General features: G+C 49.0%; 1 protein-coding gene across 3 annotated transcripts in view; it reads right to left on the reverse strand.

Moving 5' to 3' along the window:
- mgat5b (alpha-1,6-mannosylglycoprotein 6-beta-N-acetylglucosaminyltransferase B) overlaps window positions 1-15,147 on the reverse strand; it is a 669,403-nt gene that overhangs the window by 313,480 nt on the left and 340,776 nt on the right. The window lies entirely within an intron of this gene.

Consider the following 15,147-nt stretch of genomic DNA (forward strand, 5'->3'; position numbering starts at 1 on the left):
TGGTCTATTCCTGTCCTCTGGTTCTTGATTCCCCGACCCAGGATAAAAAACTGTGTGCATTCATCCAACCTGTTCCCCTCGTGATTTTATACACATCAAAGATCACCCCTCAGCCTCCTGCATTCCAAGGAATCAAGTCCTAACCTGGCAGGCGTCTCCTGACATCAGAGGCCCTGGCAACATCCTTTTATATATCCGTCTGAAGAAGGGTCTCGACCAAAAACGTCGCCCATTCCTTTTCTCCAGAGATGCTGGCTGACCCACTGAGCATCTGCAATTCCTTCCTACACATCCTACACTTCTCTGTAACTTGTGTATTTTATTTTACTCACAGAAAATTCGATAATTTACTCTTTACAAATGGAGCTTTGTCTATGAATCCAAGATGCATCATAAATGGATTGATTGGATGTTGCGTTTTAGAATTTATTACATATTGAGAACCAAACTGTGCTTCCTAACAGCCATCATCTAATGATTTGCCGATAGACCTGCCTCTGCATCTGTTATCTGGTCAAGAAGGAACATATTTTGGCACATACCTCTGTGTGCTAAAATGAACACCTGGATCAATGTGCGAGAGCAAATAAAGTTCATAAATCACAAGTGAAATTGTCTTCAGGGCCAGGACCTCACTGTTATCCCAAACAACAGTCATCAAGATTTCACCAATCCACTGGACACCAATATTTTTTAGACAGAAACCGATCAATTTAGCATTATACAAGCCTGCCTTTTAATGATTTACGTGGCTGCCACAGATTGGGGCAGCTGTTCATTCATCAGAAGCCAAACAATAATCAAAAGTTAATGGTAACACGATTTCAAAAAGTGAATATATAAATAGAATCCTGAAAACACTGCTGTTCAAAACACCACCGTCCGACATTTTAATTCTTGGGAGGATCTCACAGCACAGACGTAGTAGGAACAGATACACTGTCAGCCACTCAAAACAGGCATCTGTTTAATAGTGAGATTAAACGAGAACTTGCCAGTTTGAAGTTTGATCTTTATTTTATGAGGAGTTACGATGAGGGATTACGTGAAGAGCCCGCCAGCCCGCATGCGCATCAATCTTCAAAGCAGCGGTGTGAAATCACAGACAACAGTGTTGAACTGAATATAGTAAGATTCGAGAAACTAGAACTACCAGTTGACCTTTATGAGAGAGTGTTGGGAGTGGAGGGCACTTAATCCCTCATCGTAACTCCTCATAAAATAAAGATCAAACTTCAAACTGGTAAGTTCTCGTTTAATCTTACTATTTTACTTCGGAGTCACGTGATGTGACTACGTGAAGATTTCAAAGCTCTGTGATTTCATGCCGTGGACACGAGTCCATGCGTCACACACTGCATCAATTGACCAGGGATGAGTGAAATTTAATAAAGCATGACATAGATTTAAACATGCTGATGCTTTTTAACGACGAAATGATAATCATAGTAATCCCACTCATCCAGGAGGAATTATAAAACAGAACCTAAAAATAGAGTTGGCAAATACCCCCGGTCTGGCAATGGGTTTGTTATAACACATTTGGAAATTCGCTTGTTTGACCATCCTGCAGCCACTAGGATGTGGTCCAGAGAAACATCCATAACCCTCGCTGCTGATGTTGTTGCAGCCCTGGTAGTGTGAGATTTGAAAACATCAGTGTTCACTCCTGCACAAGCCAAAACCCGTTTTAATCACCTGGGGTGGTCTATACTGATACCTACGTATGTAACTAACAAACATTGCTAGTTCAGAGCCTCTAAGGCTCTAGGTGACATAATGTACTGTTGTAGATGTGTGACCACACACACAACCAAAGGTCCATGGGGTATGCCATGAAACTAGTTTGAGACCTGATGCCCCCCGGTCTACTCTGCAAGACTAAGTCATGAACATAAAGTATCATATTATTTGCAGATGTAACGATCCTGTCCAGTTGTAGCTTAAGCAACGACTGGACCCGTTATGCTGAACCCAGCGCCATGAGGATAACCACTTTGTAAATGATTTTGATCGAGGACAGGGATGTAGCTGGAGCCCAACGGCGACGCAGCGTCAGCAGGATATTAACATCCCATATCTCCGAGTACCTGGGCCTGGGGGAATTTGAGTTGAAGATACCCTTCATAAATCTGGATATCAGAGGTCGAGACCCGACAGTGTGGTGTCCCGACCCCAGCAGGAAGTATGACAACAAGGCACTTCTGGCACAATTTATAGCACTATAACTCCATCTCTCGTGAAATATAGCTTTGAGAGGAATTCCAAGACATCTGTTATACATACCGTGTCATACGATATATTGGACTGTAAACAGAACACTTCCCATTCCTTGATATAGGAGATGTATTGTTTCTTGGTACTATCTCTTCAGGCCGCAGTGATTACATCCACCGTACAACCTGACAGTCCGTACCCCAGGAAAAGGTCTTCTCATAGACTGCAAACCAACAATTTGATTCGCTCATGCAGAGGATGGTTCTCCCCAGTCACGGGGTAAACCAGCAGATTTCTGCGTTTGGGAACAGCCATCAAAGGCTCTGTTATCATTCCCAGTATGAGTGGACCCATGGCTGTGTAGGCCAGTCAGGCACTATCTAAAGCCTAAGGCGGAGTCTTGCTGCATTTTAAGCAAGCACCGACTGATGAGACAAAATGAAGGAAAGACATAAAGAATATTCCTCCCCAGTGTAGCGAGAATGCATCCATCGCCACTGCCCCTGAGAATGGCCGCCATGCCAGATATTTTTGCAACTGGTGATTGAGACTAGATGCAAAACAAATCGATATTTGTTGTTCCATCGCCCCACAATGTCATTAAATACTTTGTGATCCAACATCCATTCTGTGTTGTCATTGATTTACGTGATGATACACCAGCGCCAAATGAGGTTAGGTAAACTATCACAGGATATTGACTTGATTGCACCCATGTGATTAATATATGCCACCACCGTAGTGTGTCAACTTGTAGTTGAGCATGCAGATATGCATATTCGCACAATAAGCCTTTAACCATAGAACGCACCTAGTGACTTTGGGTAGTTGATACCATATAACTGAGGGATTGGTAACTCATGCACATCCCATCCGCCTCTGTGACTAGAGTTGGGATAGTAATTTCTGGCGGGCTCTTCACGTAGTCACTCACGTGACTCCGAAGTAAAATTGAAACCCCAGCTCAATCTCAAGACAGGTACATTGATAGGATAGGTTTAGGATATAGGCCAAACGTAGGTAGGCGGGACTAGTGTAAATGTTGGCCGGCATGGGCAACTTAGGCTGAGGGGCCCATTTCCATGTTGTATGACTCAATGACTGTAAAGGATGTAAACTAACACTAATGTAATGAACCATGATGTTTGAGAATATGGCTTTGTATCCTTTTTCTGATTGATCAACAGCCAGACGCATATGTGTAGGAAGAAACTGCAGATGCTGGTTAATACCGAAGAAAGTCACAAAGCACTGGAGTAACTTAGCTGGTCAGGCAGCATCTCTGGAGAAAAGAAATACACGACATTTCGGGTCGGAACCCTTCTTCATCCTGATCCTTATTGCTGATATTAAGAAGAGCATATATTACGGTTTAAAAAAACACTAAGTGCTGGAGTAACTCAGCAGGTCAGGCAGCATCTGTGGAGAGATAGTGTTTTGGGTCCTTTGGAGATGCTGCCTGACCCTCTGAGTTTCTCCAGAACTTTGTGCTATTTTTTTTGTAAGCCAGCATCCACAGTTCCTTGTGTCGATATCTTATGGTAGAGTGCAAAATGCTGGGGAAATGGTATAGAATCTTAATGTTAGCTTGCTTAAGTATTTAAAGAGGGAATCAAATACAGAGTGTTAATGAGACAGCATTTGTTGTAAAAGAGCTACCTCAGGAATATATTGATTTAGAAAGAGCAGTTCCTCTACACTCCATGGAATGGGGACTGCATGCAAATCACCCACTGATGCTGCACATAATTCAGGCAGAGGATCGACAGAGGTATGCTATTGATAGATAACACAATGCAAGATATCGATGCACTATCCCAGACATAATTTGCTGGAGAGAATTGCTCAGGAAGTAAACGTTTAATAGATAGATAAAATCCAAGCTGTGCCATCTCAAACAGCGGCATGTGCAATCTGGATAGCAATGTCATTACCCTTTGGTGTCAATGTGTTTCTCAGTATTTAGGTTTCTTGCTTCTCGCTGGCTAACTCCAGGAACATCTGCAGTTTTACACAGCCCAGTGCACTGACATGCATGGAGAAAAGTGACTGATGATCTATAGAGGGCCTTTATAACATTCACCTCTGAACAATAGCAGCACGAGAGGGCTTCACGATTCCATTCCACTGCTAGTGTCCCATAAGTAACAGGGGTGACTGATTGTAACCTTGCAGCTGCCGAGATCTATTCCATAACGCTCTGAGCTTTGTTAACAAAAAATGTACCGCTGAACATCTAGCTAATTTGTTACTGCCACCATCAAATCAACCACTTAAATTCTTTATTTCACTGCAGTTATTTTGCGGCTATCTTATTTTAAGGGGAAAGTTGATTTCAAAGATAGGGATGAAGACTGTCCACTCAAACTCCAGGGAATATCCCCTTTGCACCAGCTACAAACAGAAGATTAATAAAGATACAGGATTACAAGGTACATGCGGCCTCCAATATAATTACTGAGTCCACCATTGGTATGGTGGAACAGCACCTACAGTGGAAAGTATCTTATGCCCCTGTCCCACTTAGGAAACCTGAACGGAAACCTCTGGAGACTTTGTGCCCCACCCAAGGTTTCCGTGCGGTTCCCGGAGGTTGCAAGTAGTGGAAGCAGGTAGGGAGACTGACAAAAACCTCCTGGAACCTCCGGGAACCGCACGGAAACCTTGGGTGGGGCGCAAAGTCTCCAGAGGTTTCCGTTCAGGTTTCCTAAGTGGGACAGGGGCATAAGGATGGCTTCATGTGCAACTGTTTAGAATTTCTGCAGACATTATCTTGTGCAGTATATTGCATAACTTTGAATCCAATTATACAGAGCTTTTACATTTATTGTTGTCACATCCATTGAGGTGCAGTGAAAAGTGTTCTTTTACATGCTATCCACAATCAAATCAGGTAATGCATACATGAATACAATCAAGCCAAAACCCAAGTATAATCGCTAGAGTGAAGGGAGAGATACAGAATGTAGAATGTAGTTCTCAGTATTGTAGCCAACAGTTCCAGAGCCAAAGTCCAATGTACGTGATGAGATAGGTTGGAGTACCCTAGTTTATGAAGGACTGTTCAGAACCCTAATAACAGAGGGGAAGAAGCTGTTTCTGAGTTTGGTGGTTTGTGCTTTCACGCTTTTGTAACTTCTACTTGATGGGAGTAGGAGAAAAAGGAATGACGGCGTTGGGAAAGGTCTTTAATTATGTTGGCTGCTTTCCCAAGGCAGCATGAAGTTATGCCCCCTTCCTCTTCCCGAGTCTGTTTTACCAGTTTCACAGTTCTCGACCCTTCCCTAGCCTACATTGTACCAACCAGGCACCGCCCTGCCTGAGATAATTTGTAGCTGGCCCTGTTTGGTCCTGGTCTTTTCTCGCCTACAGCTCTTCATCTACCCCCTTCCTACCCCCTACTTTCAGTCTGAAGAAGGGTCCCAACTCAAAACTTCACCCATCCTTTTCTCCAGAGCTGCTGCCTGACCCGCTGTATTACTCCAGCACTTTGTGTCTATCTCTGGTATAAACCAGCATCTGCAGTTCTTTGTTTCTTAAGGGCCTGTCCCACTTTCACAACCTAATTCACGACCTTTTTTACGTGGACAGTTTTCATCTGGCTAGAAAAAGCCCCGACCTATTTGATGCCACGAGTACCTACGACTAGCATCACAATCTACCTACGACCTACCTACGACCTACCTACGACCTTGTGACGACCATGCTGCGAGTATGAGTCAAGGGCAAAGTCGGCAGAGGTCGTGAATTAGGTTGTGAAAGTGGGACAGGCCCTTAAGGCATGAAGTGTAGATGGAGTCAATGGTGGGGAATCTGGTTTGTGTGATGGACTGGGCTTTACCCACTGCTCTCTGCAATTTCTTGCAGTTTTGGGCAGTGCTGTTCCCAACCCGAGCTGTGATGCAACCCGGCAGTATGCATTCTGTGGTGAATCTGTGGAAGTTTGTAAGAGTTGTTGGAGGCATGCTGAGCTTCCTCAGTCTTAAGGAAGTAGCGGTGTGGTGTGTTCTAATATAGGGCACACACCTGGGTTGTTGTCCTTTTGTAGTTAGACACAAAAAGCTGGAGTAACTCAGCAGATCATCCAGCATCTCTGGTGAAAAGGAATAGGTGACGTTTCGGGTCGAGACCCTTCAGACTAGAGTCTGGGGAAAGGGAATCGAGAGATATAGACGGTGATGCAGAGAGATATAGAACAAATGAATGAAAGATGACAAAAAGTAACGATGAGAAAGGAAACAGACCTTTTTGTAGTGTTGTGTTAGCTGTTTAAGGGAATTCTAATTTCAGTTCGCATTTCACTTCAAGTTTTGATCCCATTTGCCAACCTGGTCCAGTGTGGGAAAATGCCCAGTTTTGCTCGGTGATCAGAAACAGCAAACAGCAAACATCCCCCAGCTAACAACTAGAAGGACTTATCAATGTCAAACTAAACCAGATAATAATTTATGTGGAAAATGCACTAAAAAGCATCTGGCAGCATTTAAGCCAAATTTAGCTATAACATTGTTGCTATCGTAAACTGATATGGAAATTTTTTTGAACTTCAGTTGAAGTCATGTTACAATAAATTAATGCCTATAAAGAGGCAAGAGTAAACACTCACAGTAAATTAATTTGATCAACAAATGGACAAAAATAAATCACTCCAAATGCATGTAGCTTTGCAGCATTTGCTGTATGACATTTTAGATTTAAAAATGTAAACCTTTGGTCCATGGATGGAGAAATTCACATATTGCCCCATTTAAATTAAAATAGCACATTTAGAAAGTGACCTCTCTGGTAACAGTAAGATAAAATGCTAAATAGGTCCAACTAAATAAGGAAGAAAATACATCAATCCCAGAAAGTGAAGAGGAAAGAAAAGTAGGGAAAGGAATCCCAAACGTAGAAATGCAAGACGTAATGCTAAATTCACCTCAAGTACAAGAAAGTGCAGATACTGGAATCTTATGCTAAGCACAAGTGCTGGAGGAACTTACGGTGGCACCTTGGCACAGCGGTAGAGTTGCTGCCTTACAGCGCCAGAAACCCGGGTTCCCTGACTATGGATGCTGTCTGTACGGTGTTTTTACGTTCTCCCCTTGGCAGCGTGGGTTTTCTCCGGGAGCTCCGGTTTCCTCCCATACTCCAAAGTCTACAGGTTTGGAGGTTCATTGCCTTTTGTAAAAATTGTAAATTGTCCCTAGTGTGTAGGATAGTACCAGTGTGAGGGGATCGCTGGTCACGCTGGCTGAAAGGCCTGTCTCTGAGTTGTATCTCTAAACTAAACTAAACTCAGCAGGTCAGGCAGCATCTGTGGCTGGAATGGGCAGATGACATTTCAGATCGGGACCCCTTTTTAGACAATAGCTGGTATGGTCTGAAGGGTACTGCCCTGAAACATAGTGTGTCCATTCCCTCCATAGATGCTGCCTGACTCGCTGAGTTCCTCAGCATTTTGTGTTTCGCTAAAGTGTAAGAACATTCAGAATAGCTAAATAACTGGATGGTGAGAGGCACAGGAGTTTGGGAAAGGGCTTGGATTCTTGTTAATCAAACCAGTCCTGTTGTGCCAAATGTACTAAGCTATAGAGTTGGTTCTGATATTGTATGCTGGAGTTTAATTCGAACAGTGGCAAAAGAGTTTAAATCAACATGGGAGTGACATAGAAATAACTGAAGTAACTTAGAAGGAAAAGTCAGTTTTACATGCAAATTAATTCAATAGTACGTTAGATTAGTGGAGACACAAGAAACTGGAATCTTGAGTAAAACACAAAATGCTGGGGCATGTAATGTGCAACATAATAAATCATAATCATATAGATTTGGTTACTAATTTTTGATGTTTCTATTTTTACTTAAAAAAATTCCATTAATTAGGTATGTTACAATACTTACTCAAGGTCACTGGCGCTGAAGAAGGGCAAAGTCATGGACAGGTTCCGCTACAGCATCGAAGGGAGACCAATCCCAACTGTCTCCGAAAGGCCAGTGAAGAGTCTTGGCAAGGTGTTTAACAGCAGCTTGAAGGATACAGCATCTGTCCAGGCAACCTGTCAGGAGCTGGAGAGCTGGTTGAGAGCAGTGGACCGGTCGGGGCTTCCCGGCAAGTTCAAGGCATGGATTTACCTGCATGGTATCCTGCCAAGGATACTCTGGCCACTGCTTGTCTACGAAGTCCCAATATCCATCGTAGAGAGATTGGAGAGGAAAGTCAACAGCTTTCTCAGGTGGTGGCTGGGACTGCCCAGGAGCCTTAGCAGCATCACCCTTTACGGAAATAACACCAAGCTCCAGCTGCCTCTGAAGTCCCTGGAGGAGGAGTTCAAGGTGACTCGGGCCAGAGAGGTGATGCTGTACAGGGACTCCAGCGACCCCAAGGTGGCTCAAGCAAGGGTGGAGGTGAAAACTGGGAAACTTCCCATCTCCCCAGTTTGACAAGGCCAAGGGGAAGGAGAGGCGCAGGCTGGTCCAGGAGGAAGTGAGGGCAGTGGTGGAGGAGGAGAGGTGTACCAGAGCAGTTGCATTGAGGCAGCAGGGAGCCTGGACAAGGTGGGAGCAGGACATGGACTGAAAAGTCACATGGACTGAGCTCTGGCAGGCTGAACCACAGCGCATCAAGTTCCTGGTCCAGGCAGTGTATGATGTCCTGCCCAGCCCATCGAACCTCTTCATCTGGGGCAAAGCGGAATCTCCAGATTGCCCGCAATGCTCAGGCAAGGGGACGTTGGAACACATCCTGAGCTGTTGCCCAAAGGCTCTTGGGCAGGGCCGGTACACATGGCGTCACGACCAGGTTCTCAAACCCATTGCAGAAGCCATCAGCATGGGAATCAGCAGCTGTAGACGAGAATGCCCCACCACCCAGATGATCACCTTCGTGAAGGCCGGAGTGCAGCTGCCAAAAACCACAGCAGCCAGGAATCAGTCAGGAATCCTGGCGACTGCGCAGGACTGGCAGCTTTCCGTAGATCTGGTGAAACAGCTGCAGTTCCCACAGCACATTGCCACGACCACCCTGAGGCCAGATATCCTCCTGGTCTCAGAGGCGACCAAAAACATCGTCTTGTTGGAACTGACAGTGCCGTGGGACGACCGTCTGGAGGAGGCCCACGAGAGGAAGATGGCCAAGTATGAAGAGCTGGTCATAGACTGCCGCAAGCAGGGCTGGAAGGCAAGGTGTATGCCCATCGAGGTTGGCTGCAGAGGTTTTGCTGGGCAATCGCTCTACAAAGCCTTGAGTGCACTGGGCATCAACGGAGTGGCAAGGAGAAGGGCCATCAAGAACACCACAGAGGCAGCGGAGAAGGCATCAAGATGGCTCTGGATCAGGAGAGGAGGTCCATGGGGAGGAGCGAATGCCACCTGAACACAAGTCGTGGTCTGATCAACCACGGCTGGGTCGCCTGGGTGAGGGTGTCTGATGTTGAAAGACCCGAAACACCCAATGACCCCAGGTTACATCACTGATGATGTGTTCAGGAGCACCTTCAGCGGCGCTACAATTCTGCCACTGGCCGTGTGCGCGATTTTGGCGCGTTTGAGGGGGGGGGGGGGGGGGCGGGGTTAAAACGCGTTTTTTTTCCGACCTGGTCCTGGATTATATTTGTTGGAGTGCAAGATGTTGCTAAAGAATCTTTCCGACGGCCGTTCTGTGTGTTTTTTTTTAAAATTCGCCCGACAAGTTAATCGCTGGAGTTATTTTTAAATCAGCTTCTGAAGCCGTCAATGCCGACAACGGGGATGGATTTTATGTAGGGGACAGGTAAAAGAAAGTAGTGTGGCGGCTCCCAAGGGTCGTGCCATCATACTGTCGAACCCCTCGGCACGGGAGTGGTTCAGTCCGGAGGCGGCCCTTAGCCAGAGGGTTTAAAGGCAGGGGTTTGGGTCCCATCTTTCTCTTGTTTGGTCTTCCCTACAACCGGGAGGAACATAATTAAAGGTGCCTCTCAAAACACTGGACTTCGTGCTTCCTTTTGAGACCCACGCACCACATTGGTGACCCCACAGTTTCGATCATCGACCCCCAGCCACGGAGTGGTACATTTTATCCAGACTACCGGCCCACCTCTCCACGCACGAGCACGCCGACTGCCGCCAGATAAACTGCGTCTGGCACGGCGGGAATTCCGCACAATGGAGACCTTGGGGATCATCCGCCCTTCGAGCAGCCCTTGGGTGTCCCCACTCCACATGGTCCCTAAGTCGAGCGGAGGCTGGCGACCTTGCAGGGATTACCGACGGCTCAATGCCGCAACAACAGCGGATTGATACCCCGTACCCCACATCCAGGACTTCACCGCCCATTTGGCTGGGGCCACAATATTTTCAAAAGTGGATCTGGTACGGGGTTATAACCAGATCCCGGTTCATCCGGATGACGTACCCAAGACGGCGATCATCACGCCATTCGGACTTTACGAGTTCACGCGGATGCCGTTCGGCCTCAAGAACTCTGCGCAGGCCTTTCAACGCCTAATGGACGGAGTTTGTCGCGACCTCGATTTCGTGTTTGTGTACCTGGATGACATCCTGGTGGCCAGCCGCTCGCAGCAGGAGCACTGCACCCACCTTCGGCAGCTCTGTCAGCGGCTCAGCGAGCATGGTTTGGCCATCAACCTCGACAAGTGCCGTTTTGGTGTAACCGAGATTGACTTCCTCGGCCACCGCGTGACTGCGCAAGGCGCGGTTCCCCTGCCTGACAGGGTCGACGCCATCCGTCGGTTTCCCCGCCCACGCACGGTGCGTGGCCTGCAGGAGTTTGTCGGCATGGTGGCGTTTTACCATCGTTTCGTGCCATCCTCGGCCCACATCATGCGGCCGCTGTATCAACTTCTGGCGGGTGGGCAGAACAAGAACGTTGAATGGACCCACGAGGCAGGGGCAGCTTTTGACGGCGCGAAGGAGGCCCTTGCTCGGGCCGTACTGCTGGTGCACCCGCGGGAAGATGCCCCGACTGCTCTCACGGTGGACGCCTCGGAGTCGGCGGTTGGTGCTGTGCTGGAACAACTGACGGGCGGAGGTTGGCAGCCCCTGGCCTTCTTCAGCAGGCACCTCAACCGTGCGCAGACGAAATACAGTGCGTTCGATCGCAAGCTCCTGGCTCTGTACCTGGCAGTGCGCCATTTTCGCTACTTCCTGGAGGGCCGCCCGTTCACCGCCTACACGCACCACAAGCCGCTCACTTTCGCCCTGGCGAAGGTTTCGGACCCCTGGCCTACATTTCGGAGTATACAACATCTATCCGCTACATCGAGGGGAAAGAGAACCGGGTAGCCGATGCATTGTCCCGCCCCGCTATCAACGCCGTGTTCGAGGCGGCGCCCGGAATTGACTATTCTGCTCTGGCAGAGGCACAGCTCACGGACGATGAGATGCCCGCCTACCGGACTGCCATCTCGGGCCTCCGCCTTGAGGATGTCCCTCTCGGTCCTGGAGGAGTGACAATCCTGTGCGATGTGTCGTCCGGCCAGCCGCGCCCCATCGTCTCTGCCACCTGGCGCCGGAGGGTGTTCGAGGTGATCCACGGACTGGCGCACCCATCAATCCGGGCGACAAGTTCAAGTTCAAGTTCAAGTGAGTTTATTGTCATATGTCCCTGTATAGGACAATGAAATTCTTGCTTTGCTTAAGCACACAGAAAATAGTAGGCATTTACTACAAAACAGATAAATGTGTCCATATACCATGATATAAATATATACACACATGAATAAATAAACTGGTAGTGCAAATAACAGAAATTGGTTGCTAATAATCAGAGTTTTGTCCGAGCCAGGTTTAATAGCCTGATGGCTGAGGGGAAGTAGCTATTCCTGAACCTGGTTGTTGCAGTCTTCAGGCTCCTGTACCTTCTACCTGAAGGTAGCAGGGAGATGAGTGTGTGGTCAGGATGGTGTGGGTCTTTGATGATACTGCCAGCCTTTTTGAGGCAGCGACTGCGATAAATCCCCTCGATGGAAGGAAGGTCAGAGCCGATGATGGACTGGGCAGTGTTTACTACTTTTTGTAGTCTTTTCCTCTCCAGGGCGCTCAAATTTCCGAACCAAGCCACGATGCAACCGGTCAGCATGCTCTCGACTGTGCACCTGTAGAAGTTAGAGAGAGTCTTCCTTGACAATCCGACTCTCCGTAATCTTCTCAGGAAGTAGAGGCGCTGATGAGCTTTTTTGATAATTGCGTTAGTGTTCTCGGACCAGGAAAGATCTTCAGAGATGTGCACCCCCAGGAATTTGAAGTTCTTGACCCTTTCAACCATCGACCCGTTGATATAAATGGGGCTGTGGGTCCCCCTCCTACTCCTTCCAAAGTCCACAATCAGTTACTTGGTTTTGCTGGTGTTCAGGGCCAGGTTATTGCGCTGGCACCATATGGACAGTTGCTCGATCTCTCTTCTGTACTCTGACTCATCCCCATCAGTGATACGCCCCACAATAGTGGTGTCGTCAGCGAACTTGATGATGGAGTTCGCACTGTGGTTCGCTACGCAGTCATGGGTATAGAGTGAGTACAGCAGGGGGCTGAGCACGCAGACTTGAGGTGCTCCCGTGCTGATTGTTATTGAGGCTGACACATTTCCACCAATACGAACAGACTGTGGTCTGTGGACGAGGAAGTCGAGGATCCAGTTGCAGAGGGATGCGCAGAGACCCAGTTCTGCGAGTTTGGTAACCAGTTTGGAGGGGATGATTGTGTTAAATGCCGAGCTGTAATCAATGAATAACAGCCTGACATATGAGTTTTTGTTGTCCAAGTGGTCCAGTGCGGTGTGGAGGGCCAGCGAGATCGCATCCACCGTTGATCTGTTGTGGCGGTACGCGAACTGCAGTGGGTCCAGGTTTTTGTCGATGTAGGAGTTGATTTGCTCCATGATCAACCTCTCAAAGCACTTCATCACCACCGGCGTTAGTGCCACTGGTCGATAGTCATTGACGCAGGTCACCTTACTCTTCTTGGGCACCGGTATAATTGATGCCCTTTTAAAGCAGGTGGGGACCTCAGACCTCAGAAGTGAGAGGTTGAAAATGTCCGTAAAAACTGCCGCCAGTTGGTCCGCACAGGTTTTTAGAACACGGCCGGGTATACCATCAGGTCCAGGTGCTTTTCTGGGGTTCACCCCTCTGAAGGATTTCCTGACATCGGCCTCTGTGACTGAGACTGAAATGCCATCACAGCGAATGGGGGATCGGGAAGGCACATCAGTATTCTCCCTGTCAAAGCGTGCGTAAAACGCATTGAGCTCGTCAGGGAGTGATGTTACACCGGCATTCGAGCTGCCTCCTGGTTTTGCCTTGTAGGAGGTGATTGCATTCAGACCCTGCCACAGCTGCCGAACATCTGTCTCGTCCTCCAGTTTGGAGCAGAAGTCCCTTTTGGCCTTTTTGATGGCCTTACCAACGGCACTAGTGGCCGCTCGTTTCATGTGGCACGGTCTGCGCAAGCAGGTTGGCCATTGGGCTCGCACCTGCATTCCGTGCCAGACGGGGAAAATCCAGCGCCATGTCCGTGCGCCTCTCCAGGAGTTTGGTCTACCTCACCTGCGATTCGACCATCTCCACGTAGACATTGCAGGGCCTCTCCCGCCGTCCCGGGGCATCACCCACCTTCTCACAATGGTGGACCGCTTCACGCGGTGTCCGGAGGCCATTCCGCTGGCCGATACTTCAACGGCTACGTGTGCTCATGCGTTGTCTGCGCACTGGATTGCTCGCTTCGGGGTGCCGGCGCACATCTCCTCGGACCGGGGGCCACAGTTCACCTCCGAGCTGTGGTCAGCCATGGCTCGCTTGCTGGGGATGCGGCTACACCACACCACGGCTTACCACCCGCAAGCTAACGGTCTGGTGGAGAGGTTCCACCGGCAGCTAAAGGCAGCACTGAAGGCACGACTCTCCGGCCTGGACTGGATGGATGAGTTGCCGTGGGTCATGCTGGGCATCCGGACTGCTCCTAAAGAGGACTTGGCCTCATCATCGGCGGAGCTCGTGTACGGGTCGCCACTCACGGTGCCCGGGGAGTTCGTGCCGTCGGCGTCGGGGCAGCAGGGAACGCCCTCATCCACCCTAAAGCGCCTTCGCGAGCGAGTTGGCAGGCTCGCACCCGTCCCGACGTCCCACCATGGGACATTTCGCCCACATGTGCCATCAGCCCTCAGGGACTGCCCACAGTAGTTTTCCTGTGCCGTGATGCCCACCGGACGCCACTCCAGAGGCCGTACGAGGGCCCGTTCCGAGTGCTGGAACACGGGCAGTCGACTTTTGTCCTGGACATGGGGGGCCGGCCGGAGGCAGTGTCGATTGACCGGTTGAAGCCGGCACACCTGGACATTGACCAGCCGATGCTGGTTGCCCAACCTCGGCCTTGGGGGCGCCCCCCTTCACGGCTCCCTCCACCTGTCACTCCACCTGTCCTCCCGCCGGTCCCTCGACCATTCCCTCGACCTGCCCCTCCACCTATGCCTCCGCCTGCCCCACGATCGGCTGACTTCCGCATGCGGGCCGGCTGGTTCATGCGCCCGCCGGTGCGTTTCATGCCTCTGGTTCTGGGGGGGGGGGGGGGGGGGGGTCCTGTGGCGGCTCCCAAGGGTCGTGCCATCATACTGTCGAACCTCTCGGCACGGGAGTGTTTCAGTCCGGAGGTGGCCCTTAGCCAGTGGGTTTAAAGGCAGGGGTTTGGGTGCCATCTTTCTCTTGTTTGGTCGTCCCTACAACCGGGAGGAACATAATTAAAGGTGCCTCTCAAAACACTGGACTTCGTGCTTCCTTTTGAGACCCACGCACCACAGTAGTTTATTTTTATGTATAAAAGTGTTTCTTAAGATGCATTTAATTCACATTTTAAGTTGCGAAACGGTGATTTTTTCCCTGAAGAACCGGCAGTGTATTTGCTGCCGATATGGAGGACTAAATCACCGCAACCTCAACGTTCCAAATGGTCCCGTTC

Source organism: Amblyraja radiata, chromosome 26, assembly GCF_010909765.2.
Source record: "Amblyraja radiata isolate CabotCenter1 chromosome 26, sAmbRad1.1.pri, whole genome shotgun sequence".
NCBI lineage: Eukaryota > Metazoa > Chordata > Chondrichthyes > Rajiformes > Rajidae > Amblyraja > Amblyraja radiata.